Source organism: Amblyraja radiata, chromosome 14 (assembly GCF_010909765.2).
Source record: "Amblyraja radiata isolate CabotCenter1 chromosome 14, sAmbRad1.1.pri, whole genome shotgun sequence".
Classification (NCBI taxonomy): domain Eukaryota; kingdom Metazoa; phylum Chordata; class Chondrichthyes; order Rajiformes; family Rajidae; genus Amblyraja; species Amblyraja radiata.
In genome coordinates this window covers 46724272-46747189 of record NC_045969.1, presented here as the reverse complement: position 1 = coordinate 46747189, position 22918 = coordinate 46724272, and the positions used below count along the sequence as shown (strand labels likewise).

The 22918-nt window shown below is 42.9% G+C and overlaps 1 long non-coding RNA gene across 1 annotated transcript; it reads left to right on the top strand.

The window, feature by feature from the left end:
- The first annotated feature begins 816 nt into the window (after nucleotides 1-816).
- Nucleotides 817-22476, top strand: LOC116980728. The gene is made up of 3 exons (XR_004414050.1): nucleotides 817-1356; nucleotides 5439-5444; nucleotides 22466-22476. It is a non-coding gene; the product is annotated as an uncharacterized LOC116980728 (long non-coding RNA).
- The last annotated feature ends 442 nt before the right edge of the window (nucleotides 22477-22918 follow it).

Sequence of the window (22918 nt, the reverse complement as noted above, 5' to 3'; positions counted from 1 at the left end):
ACGGTCTCTGCGGAAAGCCGAATGGGGAGGAGATGGGAAGATGAGGCCAGTGGTGGGAAGTTGGAGGAATCATTATGCTAGATCTTGTTTGGGAATTCAGCATCCAGTTTTGCTCCCAACACATGGCGAGTGATGCTAAGGATTTGGATGGGATGCACAATCTAATTTCTACCATGATCCATCTGAGTGAGTGGGAATGACCAAAATTATGCATTTCAGGGAGTCTTAGCCTTAAGGAAGATCTGACTGAGGAAATTGATTATAATTCATGCTTATAAATAGGCAGGAAAGGATTACAGGCCATAAATTTAAAGTATGCATTGCCAAATCTAGGTTAAATCTCAGAAGGTATTCTTTCTACCAGTGAATAGTGGACCCCAGAACAGAATACAGTCTTGTGCAACAGATGCTGACTTCTTGACTGCTTTCAGTTGAGAGTTGGGTGCTTCTATTTGGAGCAGACATCATTTCAGGACAATCTCCTGCTCCAGCTTCAGTTGACATACTTGGCTGGATTGTCTTGGTTATGCCCACTAGCCAGGACCCATCCACCCACACTTAGTTCCTCAGAGCACTAAACTCCCACACCAGACAAGTATTAGTCACGACCAAGTGAGTTCCTAATGGCAAACAGGACTCAGGTGGTGTATCCTGTGACTTACCCCAGCTTTCAAAAGACTCACTATTTCGTTCCCCACTGAAAATGCCTTGTTCAAAGCTTCCAGCACTTTGCTTGCCTTTGATATTGAGAGACATGTAAAAGCTACTGCAATAGATATAAACAACATTAAAAATGTAATGTTTTGAACCATAAATAATATATTTCGTTGATCTACATTAAAATGTTCTCAAATAATCAAATAAATAATAAAACCAAATAAAATAAAATAAATAAAGCAACAGAGATGGACAAATGCCAGGCAAAACCCACACAAATCTACAAACTCACAGAAATGTGACACACAGAAGGCAACCGTTTGGTGCACAGTGACTGTAAATTGTCAAAGAAATCCAATTCAAAAACATTACCCTCTTACCAAAAGTCTTGTGTTTTCCCTGCTGCAAATGCACATTTATTCTTCCACTCACAAATCCAATGGGGTTCCGTGGTAACCACCTATTACAAAATATTCTCGTTACTGCTCTCCTTTTTTTGGGAACATCCAAAAAAGTAATTGTCTGTGATAAATCAAATAAAGCTGCTTTCTCTATTCCACAGCAGACGCCATTGCATATCATGGAAACAAATCCTCATTGAACCCAAGTCTGCAGGCACTGGAATCTGTAGTGAAAAGCAAACTGTTGGAGGATCTCAGTGGGTCAGGCAGCATCTGTCGAGAGCAATGGACAGGAGATGTTCTGGGTCTTGATTTCCTTCCACAGATTCTGCCCAACCCGCTGAGTTCCTCCAGCAGTTTGTTTTTTGTTCCATTAAACCTTATCTATTCTCTACTGCAGTAGATGTACATTCAGCATTTCAAGTCTGATTAAAATATAAACCAACAATATTGTATAATATTGTTAATTATGAACAAATTATGCTTTCAGTTCAATCACGGCAATCTACATTTATGGTAATTGCTCACTTGAAGCTTGCAGCACTTTCAAATGTTCTTTGTGTTTCAGCTTTTCTGCTGCACAAAATATCTTTAGTTGACCAATGTACTTTTCTTGTTCAAGCTAGTTGAATCTAACTGCAGGATTTAATGGGTTGCATCAATAAAAACAGGAAACTAGAGTTCAGTTCAGTTCAAAACTGGAAAGTACGTTAAGTTGGACCACAAGTTCAATCCTCTGGAAAACATGTATTGCACTTTTGCATGGACTTCCATTTCACTTTCCCTGACAAGAGTGCTTCCATTTCACAACAAATATGCTACTTATTTTGAGAATCACGCTAAGATCTAAGTAGGTGCCAGCCAAAGGTTCAAAAGTAATGCAGCAATTATCATTCTTATTTAAAGAAAGAAAGGCAATTATGGCCAGGGGCATTTGAGATAGTAGTGGTATAGTAGAAAAAAATGTTGATTAATACTAATTATATCTGAGTGCAAATTAAACATTTTTGTAACACTGTGTTTTTCACCAGTTCCAGCCAGTCACATGTTCATTGTTAATTATTGCAAACTGGTGAGTTGTTGCTTGGACCGAAGCATATTTGTAACACTGTGCATTGTTCAGCTACAAATACACTTTCAATGCTCTGAATCATGAATGATTTATGACAGTAGAGCAACATATTTTGCTTCTATTAAATGCATTGTTAGCTGTAATGTTTCTTTCAAACGGGCAGTGGTCTGGACCAAAAATGACATACTGCATTAAATAACATTTGTTAACAATGATCACATAAAAGATTTTAAAAACCCTTTGTTTAAAAAAAAAAACTCTGTTTGAAGGGGAAATTTTTTTTTCCAAGCACAAAACAATACAGACCAAAATAAATAGCATTAAAATATCACATTACTGTAATGACCTTTGGTGATGATGACATATTTCTCTTCACCCTTCCCAAACTAATGAGAGTTCTGGATCTTGTGAAAACCTGCTGATTTTTTCTTTAAACCAGGCAGCAAGAACGATTAAGACCCTGCGTTCCATATTTAGTTGAAGCAACCCTTTAAATCCTGCAGTGTCAAATTGTTCCAAATAGCCATCTCTTGAGGTCTTGATTAGAGGCAGCTATTCCAAGATGTTATAACGAGGTTGACCTCAGTGAGAGTGGAGAAAGCACTCGTTTTTCTGTCGGGCTTGAAATCACAAGAAAATCTAGCCGAATAGATGCCAAAAATGCCAAGGTCTTTTTTGAATGTTAAATCAAAATTATCTCCATATCCATCAATTTTCATCACCTGAACAGACGATTGCACAATTAAATATAGGTATTAAACTATATTAAGCTACTATTCGTATACACAAAGGTATAGAGTTTGAATTATATGGCGTGCTGACTCGATGGGGCCGAATGGCCTATCCCTGCACCTATTTTTCTATGTTTTCTATGTTTATATGGATAGACAGGTACAGACACTTAGAATAGATACGTACAGCAAAATGAATGGATGTCGCCAGCTCGTCACCCATGGACATCACCAACCTGCACTCAGATAGGCCGGAAGCAACTGGTCGATCTTATTGACCCTCTGCACCCAGGAGTTAGATGGTGAGGCTTTTGCAAGATTTCAACAACCAAGAGACTGCAAGTAGTGCTGAGCTGAGGCCCTTTCTCTGAAAGACCCTGATCATTTTTCACTGTAGGCACACTGAGGGTGGAGCCTTGTTTCCTGTCAGAACGTGCAAAGTTATCGTCACTTTTTATGTGCTTCTGAATTAACAAAGACATTAAAATTGAAGTAATTAAATACAATTATTAATTACATTTATAAAAATAGAAAGTATTGAAATGTAAAAATCAATAAAACTAAAAAATTGTGTATGATAAATCTTTAAGAAAATCATCTATCCGCTGCATTCTCTGGGTAAAAGATCCCTATTGCAATGAATGGGAGCACACATTTCTAAACTGGGGCCAATGAATATAGGATTGCAGAGGGATTTCTTTGCAAAATACTGGAGAGTCCCAGCAAGATTGGACTGTGCTGCTGGACTCCAGAAAGAATGCAGAAGTCTACTCTAGGATAAAATTAAAACCAGGTTTAAAACCTGACTCCAGTGTTGCAGGTCCGCCAAGGTCTACTGGATCTCCCAGTTGGTAACCATTTTAACCACCCTTCCCATTCTGATCTTTCTGTCCTGGGTCACCACCATTGCCACTTGTGAACTGCAGGCCATATTCCGCGTGGGTAGCTTACAACCCAACGGTATGAACATTGAATTCTCCAATTTGAAGTAACCTCTCACAAACCCACCCCACTCCCTTCCCACCATTGTCCCACCTGGTGCCCACCTATTTTTCCCTCCAGTCCTCCCTCTGGCTTACAGCCCGCTATTCTTAAAACCTGTCTCATGCCTTTACCTATCTCTTCCCTTTTTTCCACCCATCTGCCTATCAACCACCCTTACCTAAATTGACACTTTGTCCTGCCTCTCCCCTTTTCTAGCTTTCTTCTCCCCCCCCCCTCCCCCCTACAATCAGTCTGAAGAAAGGACCTCACCCAAAAGGTCACCTATGCTTCTTCTTCAGAGATGCTGCCTGACTGGCGGAGTAACTCCAGCATTTTGTGTCCATTTCTCTAGTGGTTTCATTTTTCCATCCTGACCCAACTCTCAAGATAAGGAAGCAAACTCCAACAGGCTAGTGATCTGATTGAGGATGAAACGCAAATATTCATGAAGAACACACACACATAAATACACAAACCAGGGACATTCTCCTGACTTGAAACAATACTCGTCATCGTACTCATCCTGAACTCCACACCTATAGAATAGGCATCCAGCTCAAACACAACAATGTAGTTTAATTAACAAAATATATACCCAACTCAAACCTGACCCTTACTGTTTAATTATCAGAATAAACTCCTGACTAAACCCAACATTATAGGTCAATTATCACAATGTTAACTCAAATTGAACCCAATATGGGTAGGTGTTCCTCCATTCACTCTGCCTTGGCCTTTGTGATCTCCCGGTTGCTAAACACTTTAGCTCCCCCTCCCATTCCCACACTGACCTTTCTGTCCTGGGCCTCCTCCACTGTCAGTGAGGCCCAAGACAAATTGGAGGAACAGCACCTCATATTTTGCCTGGGTAGTTTACACCCCAGCGGTATGAATATTAAAGGTAGACAAAAATGCTGGAGAACTCAGCGGGTGAGGCGAATAAAAAATTGGTGGCAGAATCGACGTGAAGGTCGGTGAAGGCGGCGTCCTCGGTGGTCCAGGCCTGAGGTCGTAATAAATATTGACTTCTCTAACTTCAAGTAATCCTTGATTTCCCTCTCTCTCCAACCCTCTCCCATCCTAGTTCTAGTTTCACTGTCCTCCTAATTACATTTCACTGATTGAATGCCCCTTTGTCACCTTCCCTTCAGCTAACAATGATCTATTCTACATTTTCCTTGATCATCGTCTGTTATCTCTTGTTTTTGCACCGTACCTTCCATATCTCAATATCTCCCTCTCCCCTGACTCTCAGTCTGAAGAAGGGTCTCGACACGGACCATCACCCATTCCTTCTCTCCAGATAAGCTGCCTGTCCCGCTGAGTTACTCCAGCATTTTGTGTCTATCTTTGGTGTAAACCAGCATCTACATTATGCCCCTGTCCCACTTATGCCCCTGTCCCACTTAGGAAACCTGAACGGAAACCTCTGGAGACTTTGTGCCCCACCCAAGGTTTCCTTTCGGTTCCCGGAAGTTCCCGGAGGTTTTTGTCAGTCTCCCTACCTGCTTCCACTACCTGCAACCTCCGGCAACCACCTGCAACCTCCGGGAACCGCACGGAAACCTTGGGTGGGGCGCAAAGTCTCCAGAGGTTTCCGTTCAGGTTTCCTAAGTGGGACAGGGGCAGTACTTCCTACACATGTACTTATCCACCTCTTCTTTAAAGAGATTTAAAGTCAGCTTGCACTTTTCTTGATGGAAAACTCCCCCAAATCATTTAATCTCTGCCTTAAATGGGTAACCCCCTTATTCTTAAACTAGTTCTACATTCTAGCACAAGTAAATATCCTCACCTCCTCATGTTCATCCTGTCGAGGCCCCTCAGGATCGTGAGTCCTTCTTACTCTTCTAAGCTCTAGCAGATTCAACCATACCTTATCCAACCTCTCCTCATTAGACAACCTGCCAGTCCAGGTTTTAGTCAAGGAAATCTTGGCTCAACTGCTTTCAGTCTGAAGGTTCCCAACCCAACATGTCATCTATCCATATTCTCCAGGGATATTGCCTGATCCGCTGAGTTACGCCAGCATTTTGTGTCTTTGCATTTTCTCACTTTGTACTCCATTTGAGTCTTCCGTACTTCACCTACATCATTTACTTTCCTATCCACCTTTATGTCATCTCTAGATTTAGCAACCACGCCTACTGTCCCTTCATCCAAATAATTCATATCAGTAATAAAAAAAGCTTGAGGTTCCAGCAGAAATCCCTGTGGCATGCCACTTGCTACATATTGCCAACCAGAAACAAGACCCATTAAGCCTAGACTTCGCTTCCTGTTAGTATCAGAAAACCAGCATCAGCCACTTTCTTACTGCTGCTACATCAGACTGTGCTGAATAACTTTCACCTCTTTCTGCAAACAAGTAAACATACAGTCCTAGCATGGTAGGCAAGGAGATTGCAAAGGACTGCTGTGATTACAGATCACCCCTGACCCCATAGAAAAGCCTTTAAAGATAACAATATCTAATCCATTTTCTGCACCTGCAGACCGTCAGAGCTGGACTTCTCTGGCCAACAGAACTAGCAGGATTAGTCCCTCTGCTATAGGCTAAAATGTCATGAGGATTGGAATAATGTTGGCAAAGCCCAGTTTAGGATTCCCAAGAGTCACATAACCTCCTGGGGCACAGACTCCACTAGCTGCCTGATGTTTGTTTTGTATCAGTGTTTATGGTTATGTGTACCAAGATACAGTGAAATACTTGGTTTGAGTGCTATCCAGTCAAATCATACTGTACATGAGTACAATCAACCCATACACAAGTACAACAGGTATTGCAATGAGAAAAATAACCAGAGTACAGAATATAGTATCACAAGGTGGAAGGGCCACAACAAGATAGGTTAGGAGATTGAGACGTCCCCCTTAGCTTATGAGAGGTCCTTTCAGTAGTTTGAAAACATCTGGGAAGAAGCTACTCCTGAATCTGATGGAAAGTGCTTTCAAGCTTTTGTATTTTCTCCCAGATGGGAGAGGGGAGAAGAGGGAATGACCGTGGTTTAAGTGGTCCTTGCTGGCTGCTTCTTCGAGGCTGCATGGTGTAGATGGAGTCTATTCGGCGGGGGTGGGGTGGAGCGGGGGGGGGGAGTTGCTGGTTTGTGTGATGAACTGAGCAGCATCCACAACTCTCAATTTCTTGTGGTCTCGGGCAGAGCAGTTGCCAAACCAAGTTGTGATGCATCCCAACAGGTTGCTTTCTACAGTGCATTTGGCTTCCTAGTATAGTAATTGGTAAGAGTCATTGGAGACATGCTGAATTTCCTTAGTCATCAGGGGCAGTAGATGCATTGATGTGCTTTTATTGCCATGAAGTTGATATGATAGACCAGGATAAACTATCGATGATATTTATGACTGGAATCTTGAAGTTCTCGACCACCTCCACCTCCACCTCTGATGCAGACTGGTCATGTACTCCACCCTTTTCCTGAAGTCAATGACCAGTTTCTCCAACTTGCTGACATTAAGGGAGAGGTTGTTGCCTTGACACCATCTTGCTAAACTCTCTATGTTCTTGGTGTAATCTGTCTCACCATTGTTTGAGATCTGGCCGACAATGGTGGTGTTATCAGCAAACGTGTAAATCGAGTTAGAGCAGAATTTGTGTGGATGAAATGGCAGAGTGGATATGTGTACCCACAAGGCCTGTTGTGAATGTTATCATGCCAGCATTTTAATCTCCATTCCCAAGACATAAACGTCAGACAATGGAAGGCATTAAAATCAAGATTTAAAGGTGTTGTGAATACTATTTGCCTTTCTGATAATTGCAACAAATTCACTGTAATAAGAGTTGAAAAACAAAATATTTTACCATATTTTCTTCTTCAGAGAGAATGTTTATGCATTGTCCTTGGGGGCAATGAGACATTTAATGATTCTTTTTAACACTCTTCATTTTATGAACATAAAAAGGACAAGCAATTAGATATATTAATGTAATCGGAGTAACTTCAACAAAACTAAGCTATAAAATATTGGGAGTTTTACTTGGTAACATGTTAAAGGGGCATGTTAGAGGGGAATGGTAACCATGCTAGTAGATCAGGCAGTATCTATGGAGAGAGAAAAGTAGTGTTTCAGGTCAAAGACCTTTCATCAGAACAAGGAAATGTGCAAAGAGAAAAATAGCAGAGTGTAGAATACAGAATTATAGTGTTAATGGTCGATAAAAAAAAGTCCAAGGGCTGCAGTAAGATAGGTTGGGTGATCAGGATTGCACCCTTAGTATGTGGAAGGACCGTTTAATAATCTAATAACAATGGGGAAGATACTGCTCCTGAAAATGGGAACGTTTTCAAGCTTTTGTATCTTCTGCCCAACTAAAGTGTAAATGGTCCTTGGTTAAGTAATGTATTAGACGGTGCAAATATGTATGCTAAAGAGATAAATCTTTGTTCAATGACTACTCCAAGAAAAACTCCAAGATCTGGATTATAAAAAGTTGGACACTCTCAATAGGAGCATGATTCAAGGGCCTGTCCCATTTGGGCGTTATTTGCGCGTCATTTACGCGACAGGCCGGTAGTGACTGTCACGTGAAAATCGTCTAGCAGTACGACAGTCGCGGGCTAAGTGTTCGTGAGGGCCCTGCATATTTTGGGAGCCATTTGCGATGTCGTTCGTACTTAATCCGATCTCCGTGGCAAGGATTTTCCCAGTGAAAATTTTTCGAAACTACGCATGCTTCATACCCGGGTGTTCGCGTGCTCAAATGATGCGCAAATGGCGCGCCGACGGCATACGGGCGGCGCATGGTTACGGACGTTGATGCATAGTGACGCATAATAAATTAGCATAGGCAATGTTCGTGCGTCACCGTGCATAACCATGCGTCACCACGCGCTAAACGTACACTATCAGTACGTCAGTGTACGCCATCAGTAAGTCATCGTGTGCAAGGGATAAGTCACGCAGGTGGTGCACGAGGATTTTGAGCATCCCAAAATCCTGGTGCACCACGTGTCACTGCGTACGCCACCACGCCTCACCACGAGCCATATGCGCGTCACGACACGCCAACCAATTTTTAGGATGTCGCGTAAATGACGTGCAAATGACGCCCAAGTGGGATAGGCCCTTGAGGAATAAACCTAGAATTGGGTCATCGGGTAGGTGGAGAGTAGAATGTTCATACTGTAAGTGATATATTATGGGGCAGGGGAAATTCCCTGATTCCAATTAGTATTCAATTTACAGTGAAAATTTGGATGAAGTAATAATGCAAATTTAATAAAATTTCCAAATAATAAAATTGTTCCAATAAATGAAAAGAAAATGCACAGTAACATAACGGTAGAATTGCTATCTTACAGGGCCAGAGAACCGGTTTCGATCCTGACTACAGGTGCTATCTGTACGGAGTTTCTACGTCCTCCCTGTGACCGCGTGGGTTTTTTCCTGAGCGCTCCAATCTCTTCACACACTTCAAAAGACATACAGGTTTGAAGGTTAATTGGCTTTGGTAAAATTGTAAATTGTACCTAATGTGTAGGATAGTGTTAACGTACGGGGTGATCACTGGTCGCCACAGACTAGATGGGCTGAAGGGCCTGTTTCTGTGCTGTATCTCTAAAGTCTAAAAGTCTAAAGTATGTATATTTGGACAAAATAATGTTGTTGATTAACTGGGAAATGGGTAAAACAATGCTCAAATAAAGATAATCACACAAGTAACATTTTAGATACCTAGAGACTATTGGATTCCAAATTTGATTATTTTTTATGCAGAAAGGGAATCACGAAGTAAGATAATTTTAATCCTTAGATAGAAGGTCAACCACAATATAGAACTACAGATTTGCTTGAATGACAAATGAACTACTACTGCTCCTTTACTATAAACAGAAAGTATTGTGAAAAACTCAGCAGGTCAGACAGCATCCATGAAGAATGGAAGAGTTAAGGATGAGGAGGCTTTGTCAAAATTGGGAAAGGAATATAACATGCTAGTCTTAAGTTTCAGAGAAAGCTGAGGAAGGGCCAATGGGACAAAAGGAATATTTTTGAAAGGTTGATGAAAAAAAGGTTTTTGTTCTGCTGGAAGAACTCATCGGGTGAAGCAACCACTCTGAAGGCATAAAGGACGTGTCAATGGTTTGAGCAAAACTCAATGCTAGGATTTATTTCAAGAGGGCTAGTATAATAAATAGGGATGTAATGTTGAGGCTCTATAAGGTGCTCAGAGGATGTTTCCACAAGTAGGAGAGTCTCGGACTAGAGGTCATAGCCTCAGAATTAAAGGACTTTGTTTTAGGAAGGAGACGAGGAGAAATGTCTTTAGAGGGTGGTGAATCTGTGGAATTCGTTGCCACAGAAGGATGTGGAGGCCAAGTCAGTGGATATTGTTAAGACAGATATAGTAAATTCTTGATTAGTACAGGTGTCAGAGGTTATGGGGAGAAGGCAGGAGAATGGGGTTAGGAGGGATAGATCAGCCTAGATTGAATGGCGGAGTAGACTTGATGGGCCGAATGGCCTAATTGTACTCCTATGACATGACCTTATGAAGTGATGTTGAACGCTGAGCTATGCAGCTCAAGTAATATCGGTTACATTTGTGAACATCACATGTAGACGTTCCTGATTAGACAATTGCTTGAGCACTTTGTTTTTTCCAATAAATATTGTTCAGAATCATTGTAGAATTGAAGAATGAAACATACTTTCAATGACCTTTGAAGGTGTAGACGATTAAGAGATGTGCAGTGAAGTGGGCTCTCTGGTCATTTTCAAATGCCGTTTGTCAGGATTTGATGGTCGACGTCGGTTCTTTGCTGACCACACTACAATAGAATTTTATTGGCTCAAATGCACTCTGGGTTGTCCTTGAAATATGCGATGACAGTGGAATTGAAAATTTTAAAAACTGTAGATGCTGGAAATCAGAAATAAACTTAAAATGCTGGAAACCCTCAAGCAGCATACATGGAAAGAGAAGTAGGGTTTACATTTTAGGTCAAAGGACCACCCTGTTACCGTGTTCTCTCTGACCATCCACGGACCAAATAATCATTCATATGAAATAAATGCTTGAATTGTAATTTTGAATCCAAAATACTCACAACATGGTTTCCTCCATAATGGAGAACCAAAATGTGATTTGCAGAGCACCTTTCTTCAGTCCTCAGAAGTAACCTGTTCCCTGTCATATCAATTCAGCATCCACGCCTGTTGTGAGCCAACCTGTTTGTGGCCTCCTGCACTCTTCCAAAGATCCAGCATTAGCTTGAGGAACAGCTGCTCATGTTTGAACTGAGTGTTTGCATCCTGTTTACATCAGTGGGATGGTGGAGAGTCAAAAACTTCAAATTCCTGGGCGTGCACATTTCTGACGATTTTTCGTGGACCCAGCACACCAATGCAATCATAAAGAAAGCACATCAGCGCCTCTACTTCCTGAGAAGACTGCGGAGATTCAGTAAGTTAAAGAGGATTCTCTTGAGCTTCTACAGGTGCACAGTAGAGAGCATACTGACTGGTTGCATCGTGGCCTGGTTCGGCAACTTGAACATCCAGAGCGGAAAAGATCACACACATTGTAAACACTGCCCAGGCCATCACCGGCTCTGACCTCCCCACCATTGAAGGGATTTATTGTAGTCGCTTCCTCAAAAAGGCAGCCAACATCATCAAAGTCCCACACCATCCTGGCCACACACTCATCTCACCACTGCCATCGGGAAGAAGGTACAGGAGCCTGAGAACTGTAACGTCCAGGTTCAGGAACAGCTTCTTCCCTACAGCCATCAGGCTATTAAACACTACAACCTCATAAGCTCTGAACTACAATAAACTAGTATTATTATTAATACTGCACTGCTATTGTTTGTTCTTTTTTTCTGAGTTTTTGTTATATTATTTATTATGATTACATATTCTGTTGTGCTGCAGCAAATAAGAATTTCATTGTTCTACCTGGGACATATGACAATAAAACACTCTTCACTCTTGGGTTTCAATCTCAACAGTTTCTGGTGACTCACACTACTTGTACTTTAACTAGCTAGTTTATCCAAATATTAAATTATTCCATTTTTTCACTGTGCGATCCGTGGGTATTTCCCTCACCTTCCCTTTGATTTCAGTTTTCTGCATTGGCTCTGACGTTCATTTTGCAGCATTAATGCACCCCTTAAGACAATGTTTGTCTTCTCTCTCTTGCCACTCGCATAAATATATCAACCAGAAGATTTTGTAAATAGTGCCACAGCACTGTAATATTGAGAGATTTTCCCATTGACCTCTCCTTTCCTTCCCACACTTTCTGCAATTTTAAACCAGCATGTTCACTCAATCTTTCAGTTCTGGTGAAGGAAATTCTGTTTCTCTTTTCACACATGTTGCCCGACCTATTGGATGCTTCCAGCATTTTCTATTTATATTTGAAATATATTCATGTAACATATTTTATTTTGTGATCTTATGCAGGGAGACCAGAAAAGTTTTGGAAAAAGCAAACCTGTGACTGAAGGAAGACACATCACAAAATGTAAACATATAAAAAGCTAATAGAATCATTATATTCTTTCTACAAACACAAGCCCTATATGGACTGGACATCTGATAATAGGAGTGAAGCCAAAACTCATAACTTAAGAAGCAATAAGATGTCATCATAAAATTATTGGAGGGTCATTTTAAAGTAATGAGTTCAGATAAGCTAAACCACCATCTGCACTATAATTAGTCTGAAGACAGGTCAGAACCTGAAATATCACATGTCATCCCCTCTGTAGATGCTGCCTGTCCCGCTGAGTTCCTACAGCATTTTGTGCTTTGCTCAAGGTTCCACCATTTACACTTCCAAGCGTCTCCACTGTAATTAGCTTGTCCCGTTCTGTCTCTGCTTGCACTTCTCACTGATTTACAATTGCCTTCATTTCATGTGATAGGAGCAGAATTAGGCCGTTCGGCCCATCAAGTCTACTTTGCCAGTCAATCATGGCTGATCTATTCTCCCTCTCAACCCCATTGTCCTGCCTTCTCCCCATAACCCTTGACGCCTGCACTAATCAAGAATCTATCTATCTCTCCCTTAAAAATATCCATTGACGGCCTCCACAGCCTTCTGTGGCAATGAATTCCACAGATCCACCACCCTCTGACTATAGGGATTCCACCTCATCTACTTCCTAATGGAACATCTTTTTATTCTGCTTCTGGCCCTAGACTCTCCACTAGTGGAAATATCCTCTATCCAAGCCTTTCACTATTCAGTAAGTTTCAATGAGGTCCCCCTCATCCTTCTAAACTCCAGCAAGTACATCAAACCTACTCTACAGGGAGAAATAGGGTGAAGCACATCCCACTGACCAGAGGTATGGGAATTGGATATTTTCCGGTACTATATGGCAATATTATTAATGCAACAACTTTGAGAGGCTGAATGGTTTGTTCCTTTGTTGGTGCACCAGGAGAAGCAGTCACAGATTTATTATTGTAAAAAAAATTTAAATAGGAGAAACAGTTCTTCACTGAAAGCATGATGAGACAGTTGGATGGTGCACCAGAAGAGGGTTGGTGTGCGGAGATCCAACATTGGTGCCAAGCCTGTAATAACCATTACACAGTATCAAGTAATTCAGAAACATCCTGGTTTGTAACAAATAGTGATTTGTCAGGAAAAGGAAATCAAGGGATCTGAAGGCGTATTTTCATCCTGACTTAATTTGTGCTGATGTATTAAAGCTATTTGATTTTTTTTTGTCTATAATGGAATAAGAATTCAAAGAGCAGAAGCTCTTACCTCCCTCTCAAAGTGATATCAGTGTTCACTCCTCCTGGAACCAGTGGCTATTAAGACCAAAATAAAAGAACAGACTTTAAGGAAAGAAATTATCAGCAAGTTCTTCTTTAGTTTAGTTTAGTGTAGTTCAGAGATACAGCATGGAAACAGGCCCTTCGGCCCACCGAGTCTGTGCCGACCAGCGATCCCCGCACATTAAGACTACCCTACACACATTAGGGACAATTTATACCTATACCAGCCAATTAACCTACAAACTTGTACGTCTTTGGAGTGTGGGAGGAAACTGTAGAACTTGGAGTAACCACGTAACCCAAAGCCTTTCCATCTCATACGAGTCAAACCTCGAGTGCAATTGGTATTATGTGGCTGAGGGTAACAATTAGAAGATGGAAATTAACTTGTATAATTGTACTGTGTCCAGTGCTCCACCATTATTCTCCTATACTAAATATTAGGTCCCGAATCTGGAAAATGCCCTTGTTGTTAAGTACCAGTTCGGGTTATAAGGTCATAAGGGATATGAGTAGAATTAGGCCATTTGGCCCATCAAGTCTACACCACCATTCAATCATGGCTGATCTATCTCTCCCTCGTAATCCCATTCTCCTGCCTTTCCCCCATAACCTCTGACACCTGTACTAGGGAGGGAGGAAGACACAAAATGCTGGAGTAACTCAGCGGGACAGGCAGCATCTCTGGAGAGGACCGACCCGAAACGTCACCCATTCCTTCGCTCCAAATAATCTATCTATCTCTGCTTTAAAAATATCTACTGACTTAGCCTCCACAGCTTTCAGGATACATAAAGTGTTCGCAACACAATGAATTTGTATAATCTCAAAAGGAAAACTTGCCATGAAGTAATGCAAAGGTACAGCATGGAAACAGGCCTTCGACCCACTGAGTCCGCACCGACCAGCAATCCTAACACTATCCTACACACACCAGGGATAATTTACATTTATATCAAGCCAATTAACAGGGGAAAAGGGATTGTCCTGTGAGCTGGTATACACTCAATGGGCTAATATGACCTCCCCCTGTTTCATAAGCAAATATGGAAATAACCTAATCATTAAAACCAACACAGTGTTCTACAGTTTGCACATAATAAAAATAAAGTACTGCATCACCTTTAGATTTCATTGGATTAAAAATAACTGGCAGAGTTATCCTGGGGCTGTTTTCCATCACATTCACGGGTCTAAACATTCACATTCCATTATGTTGCATTTTAACTCACTGCAAGCAGTTAATGAAGGCCCCCAGTCAATATGCTGCCTCTGAAGCTGTCAGAAATTTAACTCATTAAGGGTGTGGGGAAAGGTATCACACAAATGTATCCAGAGGAGCAGGATTTGAGTATAAGAGCAGGGAGGTTCTACTGCAGTTGTACAGGGTCTTGGTGAGACCACACCTGGAGTATTGCGTACAGTTTTGGTCTCCTAATCTGAGGAAAGACATTCTTGCCATAGAGGGAGTACAGAGAAGGTTCACCAGACTGATTCCTGGGATGTCAGGACTTTCATACGAAGAAAGACTGGATAGACTCGGTTTGTACTCGCTAGAATTTAGAAGATTGAGGGGAGATCTTATAGAAACTTACAAAATTCTTAAGGGGTTGGACAGGCTAGATGCAGGAAGATTGTTCCCGATGTTGGGGAAGTCCAGAACAAGGGGTCACAGTTTAAGGATAAGGGGGAAATCTTTTAGGACCGAGATGATGAAAACATATTTCACACAGAGAGTGGTGAATCTCTGGAATTCTCTGCCACAGAAGGTAGTTGAGGCCAGTTAATTGGCTATATTTAAGAGGGAGTTAGATGTGGCCCTTGTGGCTAAAGGGATCAGGGGGTATGGAGAGAAGGCAGGTACAGGATACTGAGTTGGATGATCAGCCATGATCATATTGAATGGCGGTGCAGGCTTGAAGGGCCGAATGGCCTACTCCTGCACCTATTTTCTATGTTTCTATGTTTTCCATCAGCTTTGTGTGACAAATTCATCAGCTTGTCACAAAGAAGAAACCGCAAATCTTCCACTTGAGAAATATATTCCACAAAGTGACTTTAAGGACAAATTATTCTCCTGGAGCAATAGCATCCTGTAATATTAAGCATTTTCGTCAACAATTAATTGGATCCAATTCAAAGTTACATTGACTCCAAAAGCAATGGGTTGAAGTTGATGCCAAGAACATTTTCTTACTCAAACTGTACATGAAGAGGAGAAACAAATTCAAACACTAGTTAAGTATTTTGGTTAGTAGCTGGCATGATTTTTATCTGCTTTCCAAACCATAATGGCTCAGGACAGTTTGATCCTTCATTTTGTTTTAAACTTGCACTGCTAATAACTGATTAAATTCAGTAGTTACTTTACCTCTTGCCCACATATCAAAATACGCAAGCAAAAGAGAATGGATGCAGGTGCCAAAGGAAAAAATGAAAAGTTGTGTACTTAATGTACTTACAAGCCGTGAATATATGGGTCATGATCATTTTGTGCTCAATAAAAGTGGGAGGGGTAGGATCTTGGTTCAACAACATGCAGCCTACCACTACCTTCTTTTAATAAAACAGTCGACAATAGACAATAGGTGCAGGAGTAGGCTATTCGGCCCTTCGAGCCAACATCGCCATTCAATGTGATCATTGCTGATCATCCCCAATCAGTACCCCGTTCCTGCCTTCTCCCCATATCCCCTGACTCCGCTATCTTTAAGAGCCCTATCTAGCTCTCTCTTGAAAGTGTCCAGAGAACCGGCCTTCACTGCCCTCTGAGGCAGAGAATTCCACAGACTCACAGCTCTCTGTTGGAAAAAGTGTTTCCTCGTCTCCATTCTAAATGGCTTACCCCTTATTCTTAAACTGTGGCCCCTGGTTCTCGACTCCCCCAACATCAAGAACATGTTTCCTGCCTCTGTCTAAACCCTTAATAATCTTATATGTTTCAACAAGATTCCCTCTCATCCTTCTAAACTCCAGAGTATTCAAGCCCAGCTGCTCCATTCTCTCAGCATATGACAGTCCCTCCATCCCGGGAATTAACCTTGTAAGCCTACGCTGCACTCCCTCAATAGCAAGAATGTCCGTCCTCAAATTAGGGGACCAAAACTGCACACAATACTCCAGGTGTGGTCTCACTAAGGCCCTATACAACTGCAGAAGGATCTCTTTGCTCCTATACTCAACTCCTCTTGATATTAAGGGCAACATGCCATTTGCTTTCTTCACTGCCTGCTGTACCTGCATGCTTACTTTCATTGACTGATGAACAAGGACCCCTGGATCCCGTTGCATTTCCCCTTTTCCCAATTTAACACCATTTAGATAGTAATCTGCCTTCCTGTTTTTGCTACCAAAGTGGATAACCTCAGATTTATCCACATTAAACTGCATCTGCCATGCATCTGCCCACTCACCCAACCTGTCCAAGTCACCCTGCATTCTCATAGCATCCTCCTCACAGTTTACACTGTCACCCAGCTTTGTGTCATCTGCAAATTTGCTAATGTTACTTTGAATCCCTTCATCTAAATCATCGATGTATATTGTAAATAGCTGCGGTCCCAGCACCGAGCCTTGCAGTACCCCACTAGTCACTGCCTGCCATTCTGAAAGCGACCCATTAATCCGTACTCTTTGTTTCCTGTCTGCCAACCAATGTTCTATCCATGTCAGCACTCTACCCCCAATACCATGTGCCCTAATTTTGCCCACTAATCTCCTATGTGGGACCTTATCAAATGCTTTCTGAAAGTCCAGATACACTACATCCACTGTCTCTCTCTTGTCCATTTTCCCAGTTACATCCTCAAAAAATTCCAGAAGATTAGTCAAGCATGATTTCCACTTCGTAAATCCATGCTGACTCGGACCGATCCTGTTCCTGCTATCCAAATGTGCCTGCTATTTCATCTTTTATAATTGACTCCAGCAGCTTCCCCACCATTTCCTTCCACATGCAGGAATTGGCAGTACCTGTACTTCATCCAATGGAAGAACGTCATTCCAAACCTGATTTTTACATATTTTGTGGTGCTGCCGACCAAGTTTACAGTCTTTATCATCAATCACCTGTCCCTGGCAACACTCCCAGAGCCCCCTGATTTGAGCCTGGGCACTTTTCCAACTGGCTTATGATCTCAATTAGACTATTAGGTAGATTATTAAATAAATGTCATCTAAAAACAAAATCTGTAGATGGCATGATATCCCTTAAAGTCACATTTTTAGAACGCTGACAAAATCATAGACAACGTTTCAATAATATAAGCAAGTGGAAAGACGGTGGAGTCAATTGTGCCTTGGGGCAGATCATCCAGGTGATTATTGAAGCAAAAAACTGCAGGTGATGAACATTAGAAACAGAATGGAATCCAGGGCGAGCTAAGTAACTGTATAAAGAATTGGCTTCTTGGTAGGAAAGCAGAGGATGACGGTGAAAGGTTGTTATTCGGACTCCAGGCCCGCGACTAGTGATGTGCCTTAGTGATCGGTGCTGGTGTTTGTCAATGATTTGGATGGGAATGTACACACCATAGTAAATTTGCAGATAACATTAAAATAGCTGGTAATGTCGACAATGAAGATGGTTATCAAGAATTACAACAGGATCTTGATCAACTGGACAAGTGGGCTTAGGAATGGTTAATGGAGTTTAATGATGATAAGTGCAAGTCTTTGCATCAAAACCAGGGCAGGGCCTTCACAGTAAACGGTAGGGCCCTGGGGAGAGATGCAGATCAGAGACATCTGGGGGTACAACTGTACAGTTCCTTGAATGTAGCATCATAGGTTGATAGGGTGGTGAAGAAGGCTTTTGGCATGCTGGCATTGCTCAGTTAGGGAATTGAAAATAGAATTAGAGACATTGTGTTAGACATGTAGAAGATGTCGGAGATGCCTCAACTTGCGAGCATTGTGTTATGTCATACCATTAAAAGTAAACAGTGCAGAGAAGCTTTATGAGGATGGAGCCAGGATTCGAGGCCCCGAACTGTCAGGAGAGATTGGGCAAATTCCTTCAAGCGCAGGAGGCTGAGGGGTGATCTTATACAGATGTAAAAAATCAAGCGGGTGGCGCAGCCCAACAGCACCAGAGACCATTGATTTATGAAGGGAAATCATGCTTGACTAATCTTCTGGAATTTTTTGAGGATGTAACAAGGAGGAGGAAGAAGGTATACGCTACTCACCTTCCATCACAGTGGAGAATGTGAGGTCGCCGAAAAACAAGATGGACGTGCTGCCTGCACTGGTGAGGACTGGGAGGGATTGCCGTGAATGCAGTGATCTCAGTGTTTGTGGGGACATCACTCCATGAGTGCGAGTGTGGGCGGCTTTCTGACTGTTGGGGCGGACAGGGTCTGCAGAGAGAGTGACAACGGTCGGTACAACTCTGGTCACATCACTGTGAAGGAGTGTGTGCTGTATCTGGCCCAGACACTGAACTGATGGCTGTGGGTCTCCGCTTATGCTGTGTGCCCTAGGAATTCTGTGGTGGCTGTTAATGTTTAATCCTTATTTTTGTGTCTTGTTGCTTTTTTGGCATGACTGTATGGTAAATCAGGTTTCACTGTACCACGGTACACGCGATAATAAAGGACCATTGAACCATTTAAGTAGAATGGATAAGAGAGAGCCAGTGGATGTGGTGTAACTGGGCTATCAAAAAGCCTTTGACAAGGTCCCACACAAGAGATTAGTGTGCAAAATTAGAGCACATGGTATTGGGGGTAGGGTATTGACATGGATAGAGAACTGGTTCTCTATCCATGTCAGTACCCTACCCCCAACACCATGCTTCCAATACTCTTTGCTTCCTGGTTGACAGACAGGAAGCAAAGAGTAGGAATTAACGGGTCCTTTTCAGAATGGCAGGCAGTGACAAGTGGGGTGCCGCAAGGCTCGGTGCTGGGACCCCAGTTATTTACAATATGTATTAACGAGTTAGACGAGGGAATTAAATGTGATGACACAAAACTGGGTGGCAGTGTGAGCTGCAATGAGGATGCTATGAGGTTGCAGGGTAACTTGGATAGGTTGCGTGAGTGGGTAGATGCAATATAATCTGGATAAAAGTGAGAGTATCCACTTTGGTGGCAAGAACAGGAAAGCAGATTATTATCTGAATGGTGTCAGATTAGGAAAAGGGGAGGTACAAGAGACCTGGGTGTGCTTGTCCATCAGTCACTGAAAGAAAGCATGCAGGTACAGCAGGCAGTGAAGAAAGTTGTACAGGGCCCTGGTGAGACCACACCTAGAGTATTGTGTGCAATTTTGGTCTCCTAATTTGAGGAAGGACATTATTGCTATTGAGGGAATGCAGCATAGTTCACCAGGTTAATTCCCGGGATGGCGGGACTGACATCTGATGAAAGAGTGGGTCAACTGGTCTTGTATTCATTAAAATTTAGAAGGATGAGAGGATATCTTATAGAAACATATAAAATTTTTAAAGGATTGGACAGGCCAGATGCAGGAAAAAATGTTCTCGATATTGGGGGAGTCCAGAACCAGGGGTCACAGTTTAAGAATAAGGGGTAGGCCATTAGGACTGAAATGAGGAAAAACCTTTTCACCCAGAGAGTTGTGATTCTGTAGAACTCTCTGCCCACAGAAGGCAGTGGAGGCAAATTCATTAGATCTTTCCAAGAGAGTTAGATTTAGCTCTCAGGGCTAAAGAAATCAAGGGATATGGAGCAAAAATAGAAACGGGGTACTGATTTTAGATGATCAGCCATGATCATATTGAATGGCGGTGCTGGCTTGAAGGGCCGAATGGCCTATTGCTGCACCTATTTTTTCATGTTTCTATGACCCAGGTTCGATCCTGACTATGGGTGCTGTCTGTACAGAGTTTCTATTGTCTCCCTATGACATGCGTGGGTTTTGTCCGGGATCTCTGGTTTCCTCCCACACTCCAAAGACATACAGGTTTATAGGTTAATTGGCTGGTATAAATGGCAATTGTCCTTAGTATCTGTAGGATATGGAAATTGTAGTCTGTGGCTATCGCTGAGCAGCACGGAGCGAAGGCCTGTTTTCGCACTGTATCTCTAAACTAAACTAAACTAAATAGATAGAGTAGGGGAATTTAGATCTAGACGGCATAGGTTTAAGAGTGAATGGCAAAAGATTTAACAGGAAGATATACTGCAATTTTTTTCACTCATATGGGTATATGGAATGAGCTGCTTGAGGAAGTACTTGTGGCAGGTATAACAACATTTGAAAGACACTTTAACATGTACATATGGGCCATGTAAGGGATATGGGCAAATGGGATATGTGGACAAGGGACTAGATTAGATGGGGCATCTTGGACGGTATGGATGAGGTGGGCTGAAGGGTTTGTTTCAGTGTTGTATGGCTCTATTGACTCTACAATGCTGGAAACATTCAACGGATCAAGTGACCTTATTGAGGAGAGAAACAGAGTCAAAGTTTCAGAATAAATACCCTTCATGAGAAATGGGAAAATGTTGAAGTACCTATGGTCAATAAGCGAGTTCGGTATTCCGACTGCGCATGCCCAGGTCATAGGTCACTCGCGATAAAAACTCTCGGCAGCTGCGCCGCTACATGCACACAGACCCGTGCCCCATCCGCAGCCAGGATCGAACCCGAATCCACGGTGCCGCAAGCGCCGCGGAACCGCCACAGGACCGACCCCGCTCCCAACCCCCCCTGAGCGTTCCATCTCCGTCCGGGGGCGGCCAGAGATACTCGGGGTGACTCCAGACCGATAGGACACCGGTCGCCGCAGCGGGGGTCCAGGCCCACAGCCAACGCAGAGAAGAAGCACCAACTCCAGCCCAAATCTGCCTGTCCCGCCGGGCCAACCGACAGACCCGGACCAACGGGACACCGGCCTGGAGCAGTGGAGTTGGCGCTTCTTCTCCACGCTGGCTGCAAGCCTGGGCCGCTACTGCAAAGGGCTGATGCCCCGCCAGTCCAGGACCGCCGGTCAACCCAGCGGGACAGGCAGAGCCGAGCCGGAGCGAGTGCCCACTCTCCACGCAGGCTGCAACCTGGGCCGCCATTGCAACCGGCAGGCGCCCCACCAGCCCATCGCCACCCCGGACATCTCCGGCTGCCCCCAGACAGAGACGGGACACCCGGGAGGGGGCGGGGATGGCCCAGCAGCAAATCAACAGCGCTGGAGACCGGGGCCCGACCCTGACCACGGACGAAACACAGGTCTGCACGCATGCAGCAGTACAGTCGTCGAGAATGTTTATCGCGAGTGACCCCTGACAAATCCTATGATTCCTTGCATTTTTCGGAATACCAAACTCAATTATTGCAGAGAGGGGAAGATGTGAAGAGACAGTAGGAATGTCTGTAAGAGGCTAAGTGGCCAAATAGCTCCCCAGAACAAGGAGCTGGAAATCAAGGTTGGTCAAGCTGACTTTAGACAAGAGGAAGACATAAATGCACAAAACTAGGTTGGCCAGACTTTCAGTCTGAGTTTAGTAACACTATGACATGAATAGGTATTACTCACCACATGCAGGTAAATTACCTAGTGATTAATTATTGAAGGTAAGTTTTGATTCAGGAAGATAGAAACAACACAACCAGCCACAATGGAGCCTCTGTGTCCTGTATCTTCCTTATTTAGAGGTTAGCATTCAAAGCATCCCTTATTATCTTCTGAAATGACTCACAGTCGCCTCCCAAAGTATCTGGAAGGCAACAGCAGGGGTATAACTAACTCCTATCAGTAACCCAAGGCAGCAATAACTTTGTTCTGGTGGTCAACAGTGAACAACCCATGTTTGTTTGGATGGAAAGTTAACTGGACCATTCTGATTAAAATCTGATATTACTTTGATAAGGGTCTGAAGAAGGGTCGGGTCCCAAAACATCACCTGACCATGTTCTCCAGCGATGCTGCTTGACCCAGCAATTTATGTTTTTTTCTCTGTGGCTGGCGCTTGCGTTAATGTCATCCAGTGGTCCAAGTGACCCAGAACCACATTTTGCCAGATACATTGATTGTTGGGCATTCCCGGTATAACCTGGTTTATCCAGTAAAGACTGGATTGGGAAAATTTGTTAGGCATGTCATACCTTATCCTTTATCCTTCAGGGCTTCTGACTGCTTGGCAGGAACCTCACATACACACCTACAGTCAAGAAGCCCGTCCCCCACCATCATAATCTCTTGATTCCCAGTCACTGACCCTCTGATTTGCTGTGCCCATTTCCCCATTCCCTCAATCTGCCTCTCCACTGCCAGTTTATGTGAGTATCTCTGATTGCTATCCTCGACTATCAGCCGAACCTCTCAGTACGGAGAA